This window comes from Physeter macrocephalus, chromosome 9 (genome assembly GCF_002837175.3).
Source record: "Physeter macrocephalus isolate SW-GA chromosome 9, ASM283717v5, whole genome shotgun sequence".
In the NCBI taxonomy this organism is placed as follows: Eukaryota; Metazoa; Chordata; class Mammalia; order Artiodactyla; family Physeteridae; genus Physeter; species Physeter macrocephalus.
Window position 1 is genome coordinate 93,438,829 of NC_041222.1, and position 6,443 is coordinate 93,445,271.

The following is a 6,443-nucleotide window of genomic DNA, read 5'->3' on the forward strand; positions in this document are numbered from 1 at the left end:
TAACATGTGTCAGAATTCCCTTTCTTTTTAAGGCTGAATAATATTCTACCATATGATAGAATATATATCTATATAGTATGTTGTCCATCCATTCATCTGTTGACGGACATTTGGGTTGCTTCCACCTTTTGCCTATTGTGAATAAAGCTGCTATGAACATGTGTATACAAATATCTTTCTAAGATCTTGCTTTCAATTCTTTTGGGCATATACCCAGAAGTGGAGTTGTTGGACCAAATGCTAATTCTATTTTGAATTTTTTGAGGAACTCCATACTGTTTTCCATAAGGGCTGCACCATTTTATATTCCCACCAGCAGTCCACTAGAATTCCAATTTCTGCACATCCTCACCAACACCTCTTATTTTCTGTTTTTTGATAGTAGCTGTCCTAAATGGTGTAAAGTGGTATCTCATTCTAGTTTTGATTTGCAATTCTCTGATGAATAGTGATGTTGAGTATCTTTTCATGTGTTTATTGGCCATTTATGTATCTTCTCTGGAGAAATGTCTACTCAAGACCTTTACTCATTTTTGAATCAGGTTTATTGTTGTTGTTGTTGTTGTTGTTGAGTTTTAGGAGTTCTTTTTACTTTCTGGATGTTAATCCTTTATCAGATTTGTGATTTGAAAATATTTTCTCCCATTCTGTGAGTTGTCTTTTTATTTTGTTTATAATGTCCTTTGATGCACAAACATTTTTTTAATTTCCAGTAAGTTCAATTTGTCTATTTTTTCTTTATTTTCCTGTGTCTTTGATGTCATATCTAAGAAATCATTGCCAAATCCAGTGTCATGAAGAATTGCCCCTATGTTTTCTCCTAAGAGTTTTGTAGCTTTAGAGCTTACATTTAAGTCTTTGATCCATTTTTAGTTAATTTTTGTATATGGCGTTAGGTAAGAGCCCAGCTTCATTCTTTTGCATGTGTATATCCAGTTTTCCCAGCACCATTTTTGAAAAAACTGTCCTTACCCCAGTCAATGGTCTTAGCACCCTTGTTGAAAGTCATTTGACGATACATGCAAGGGCTTAGTTCTGGGCTTTCTGTTCTATTCATTGGTCTGTATATCTGTCCTTATAGTAGTACCATACTTGTTTTATTACTGAAGATTTGGAGTAACTTTTAAAATCAGGATGTGTGAATCTTCCACATTGTTCTTCTTTTTCAACATTGTTTTGGCTGTTCAGGGTCCCTTAATATTCTATATGAATTTTAGGATAGATTTTTTTCTATTTTTGCAAAAAAACATCATTGGTATTTTGATACAGATTGCATTGAAATTGTAGATTGCTTTGGGTAGTGTTGAAATCTTAGCAACACTGGGATATATTTCCATTAAGATATGATTTTAATACTAAGAATGGACATTGGAAATTATCACATGTTCTTTTGGAATTGATATGGTCATTTTAAAGGGATAATTACCTTAATCAATTTATTAATGTTCGGTCATCCCTACATACTTGAGATAAAGCCAGCTTGGTCATGGTCAGCAATTCTTCTGTCATGTTGCTGGATTTGACTTGTTAGGATATTTAGGGTTTTTGCTTTTCTGTTTATAAGAAAGTTTGGGGGCTTCCCTTGTGGCACAGTGGTTAGGAATCCGCCTGCCAATGCAGGGGACACGGGTTTGATCCCTGGTCCGGGAAGATCCCACATGCCGCAGAGCAGCTAAGCCCGTGCGCCACAACTACTGAGGCAGCATGCCTAAAGCCCGTGCTCTGCAGCGAGAGGCCACCGCAATGAGAAACCCATGCACTGCAACGAAGAGTAGTCCCAGCTTGCTGCAACTGGAGAGGGCCTGTGCGCAGCAACAAAGACCCAATGCAGCCAAAAATAAATAAATGAAATAAATAAATTTATTTTTTTAAAAAAAGAAAGTTTGGTAATTACTCTCTTTTGGACCTTGTTAGGTTTTGCTATCTTACTTTGTGGTACGTGGGCCTCTCACTGTTGTGGCCTCTCCCGTTGCAGAGCACAGGCTCCGGACGCGCAGGCTCAGCGGCCATGGCTCACGGGCCCAGCCGCCCCGCGTCATGCGGGATCCTCCCAGACCGGGGCACGAACCCGTGTCCCCTGCATCGGCAGGTGGATTCTCAACCACTGTGCCACCAGGGAAGCCCGGGCTAGAGTTTTATAATCAAAGGAAAAGTGGGGAGGGAGAAAAGACCACCTTCCTCCTCATTCTTGAGTAGACGTCGTGCTTTCATCATCAGCTCCTCCTCCAGGTTGGGCAGGGGAGTTTTCTTGTCCCCACATGGTCAAGCCACAACTGTCATGGAACTATGGAAAAATTATTTTAGGTCTCAGTACAATGAGGGTCTTTCACTTTGAAATGTCACCTTTCCATAAATTATTGTTTTTTAATGCGTGCAGAGAGCATGTCCTAGGGGTCATTAACTTACTGAGCTCACTGGGCAGGATGTGAGTCTCATGCCACCATTGTTTTATTGTTTTGGGGCATATCTCACGCTTCTGCTGCATGGGTTTTATTGCTAAGCAAGCCTGCTTTGTTTTGTGGTTAAGCGAACCTGCTTTCTTGAGTGATAATTAACTTACTGGGGTCTCCCATACTTTTTCTTTACTTACAATTCCCTAATGGGATTAACTATTTAATTACCTACTTTGTCCCTTTACTCTTTCCCTATCAACAAGAAATTGAAAAGGGGCTACCCAGGCAGGGGAAAGACGTGAGGAGTGTCAAGGTGCAAATAAAATATGTGCAAAGGCCCAGAGTCAAGAGGAGAGCCTATCTCCATGAGAAACCACAACTACTGCAGAGCCACAGGAAGGCAGATTCAGAAACGCATGAAGGGGGACTTCCCTGCTGGTCCAGTGGTTAAGACTCTGCACTTCCACTGCAGGGGGCTCAGGTTCGATCCCTGGTCAGGGAGCTAAGATCCTGCAAGCTGCGCAGTGAGGCCAAAAGAAAAACAAAAACAAAAACCCCAGAAACACACAAGGGGAGACAAGGCTGATGGGGAAACAGAGGCCACGCTGTGAAGGGCCCTGAGAGGAAGCTTGGACTTCGTCCTGACAGAATAGGGGACCGTGAAAGCAGGGGTTCTCTAACGTGGGAGCAAATTAGGAAAGTGGATTGTTGGGTCTTGCCTCAGATCTACAAAATCAGGAACTCAGAGCTGGAGGTCTGCGATCTGTGGTTTAACAAGCCCTCCCCATGATTCTGAGTCATGCTGAAGTTTGAGAACAGAGGAGCAAAAGCTGTGCAAGTTGATTTGTGCAAGTGGAGTCAATGAGGAGAGGTTGCTCTTTCAGGAGGTTTGGCTGTGAAGGAAAGGAGAGCAATGGATGAGGGTTAGTGGGGCTTAGAGAGTGTCTTAAGTCAGTTCCCTGGAAAACAGATGATGAGATGGAGGTTTGCAGGCAGGAAGTTTCTTGGGGAGTATTCCCGAGGGTGGAGGATGAGTGAGGGAGCAGAGAGAGAGTTGAACTGTGATGCATCGATCCAGGTATTGGCAGAGCCCTCTGGGAGCTGTGGAGCTAAGATTGCCCTTCCTAGATGTCCCAGAATCAAGTTAAGGGACTCTGGATTGGCTGATTTGCATAGGAAAGTCATGCTCACAGAGGAGTCATTTTTTTATCTGTAGAATTAGCTAGTCCTGGGAGGGGCAGTCTCTCCAGAATCAGCAAGGCTCCAGATGTCAAAATAACAGAAAATACAGAAAATAAAATGGCATGATTAACTTGATTCTGGGACAATTTATGTCAAAGAGTGATTTGCCTATGTTTTCCTCTAAGAGGTTTATAGTGTCTGGCCTTACATTTAGGTCTTTAATCCAGTTTCAGTTTATTTTTGTGTATGGTGTTAGGGAGTGTTCTAGTTACATTCTTTTACATGTAGCTGTCCAGTTTTCCCAGCACCATTTATTGAAGGACTGTCTTTTCTCCATTGTATATCCTTGCCTCTTTGTCATAGATTAGGTGACCATAGGCATGTGGGTTTATCTCTGGGCTTTCTATCCTGTTCCATTGATCTATATTTCTGGTTTTGTGCCAGTACCATATTGTCTTGATTACTGTAACTTTGTAGTACAGTCTGAAGTCAGGGAACCTGATTCCTCCAGCTCTGTTTTTCTTTCTCAAGATTGCTTTGGCTATTCAGGGTCTTTTGTGTTTCCATGCAAATGGTAAAAATTTTTTGTTCTACTTCTGTGAAAAATGCCATCGATAATTTGCTAGGGATTGCATTGAATCTGTAGATTGCTTTGGGTAGTACAGTCATTTTCACAATATTGATTCTTCCAATCTGAGAACATGGTATATCTCTCCATCTGCTTGTGCCATCTTTGATTTCTTTCATCAGTATCTTATAATTTTCTGAGTACAGGTCTTTTGCCTCCTTAGGTAGGTTTATTCCTAGGTATTTTATTCTTTTTGTTACAATGGTAAATGGTATTGTTTCCTTACTTTCTGATCTTTTGTTTTTAGTGTATAGGAATGCAAGAGATTTCCGTGCATTAATTTTGTATCCTGCAACTTTACCAAATTCATTGATTAGTTCTAGTAGTTTGCTGGTGGCATCTTTAGGATTTTCTATGTATAGTATCATGTCCTCTGCAAATAGTGACAGTTTTACTTCTTCTTTTCCAATTTGGATTCCGTTTATTTCTTTTTCTTCTCTGGTTGCCGTGGCTAAGACTTCCAAAACTATGTTTAATAATAGTGGCGAGAGTGGACATCCTTGTCTTATTCCTGGTCTTAGAGGAAACGCTTTCAGTTTTTCACCATTAAGAATGATGTTTGCTGTGGGTTTGTCGTATATGGCCTTTATTATGTTGAGGTAGGTTCCTTCTGTGCCCACTTTCTGGAGACTTTTAATCATAAATGGGTGTTGAATTTTGTCAAAATCTTTTTCTTCATCTATTGAGATAATCATGCGGTTTTTATTCTTCCATTTGTTAATATGGTATATCACATTGTTTGATTTGCGTATATTGAAGAATCCCTGCATCCCTGGGATAAATCCCACTTGGTCATGGTGTATGATCCTTTTAATGTGTTATTGGATTCGGTTTGCTAGTATTTTGTTGACGATTTTTGCGCCTATGTTCATCAGTGATATTGGCCTGTAGTTTTCTTTTTTTATGATATCTTTTGGCATATAGTTGCTTGTAGTAGTCTTTTATGATCCTTTGTATTTCTGCAGTGTCAGTTGTAACTTCTTTTTCATTTTTAATTTTATTATAAATCAAGACTTCTTTAATATTTTTATCATTTTCTCCACAGAAGTCTATGAGTTAATATAGATCTTATTTAATTTGTCTAGAAAGAGCTTCCTATTCTATGTTGACTTAGATGTGGTTTTTTGTTGTTTTAAATTTTTTAAATTTATTTAAATTGTAGTAAAAAAATATATATCATAAATTTTGCCATTTTAGCCATTTTTCAATGTACAGTTCTGTGGCATTAGGTACCTTCACACTGTTGTGCAACCACCACCATCATCCATCTCCAAAACATTTTTCATCTTTCAAAACTGAAACTCTACTCCCCATTCTCCCCTCCCCTCAGCCCCTGGTAACCATTATTCTAATATGTGTCTCAATGAATTTGACTATTTTTTCTATGTACCACATATGAATGGAATCATACAGCATTTGTCCATTAGTGATTGGTTTATCTCACTAAGCATAACATCTTCAAAATTCATACTAGGTGTAACATGTGTCAGAATTCCCTTTCTTTTTAAGGCTGAATAATATTCTACCATATGATAGAATATATATCTATATAGTATGTTGTCCATCCATTCATCTGTTGACGGACATTTGGGTTGCTTCCACCTTTTGCCTATTGTGAATAAAGCTGCTATGAACATGTGTATACAAATATCTTTCTAAGATCTTGCTTTCAATTCTTTTGGGCATATACCCAGAAGTGGAGTTGTTGGACCAAATGCTAATTCTATTTTGAATTTTTTGAGGAACCCCATACTGTTTTCCATAAGGGCTGCACCATTTTATATTCCCACCAGCAGTCCACTAGAATTCCAATTTCTGCACATCCTCACCAACACCTCTTATTTTCTGTTTTTTGATAGTAGCTGTCCTAAATGGTGTAAAGTGGTATCTCATTCTAGTTTTGATTTGCAATTCTCTGATGAATAGTGATGTTGAGTATCTTTTCATGTGTTTATTGGCCATTTATGTATCTTCTCTGGAGAAATGTCTACTCAAGACCTTTACTCATTTTTGAATCAGGTTTATTGTTGTTGTTGTTGTTGTTGTTGAGTTTTAGGAGTTCTTTTTACTTTCTGGATGTTAATCCTTTATCAGATTTGTGATTTGAAAATATTTTCTCCCATTCTGTGAGTTGTCTTTTTATTTTGTTTATAATGTCCTTTGATGCACAAACATTTTTTTAATTTCCAGTAAGTTCAATTTGTCTATTTTTTCTTTATTTTCCTGTGTCTTTGATGTCA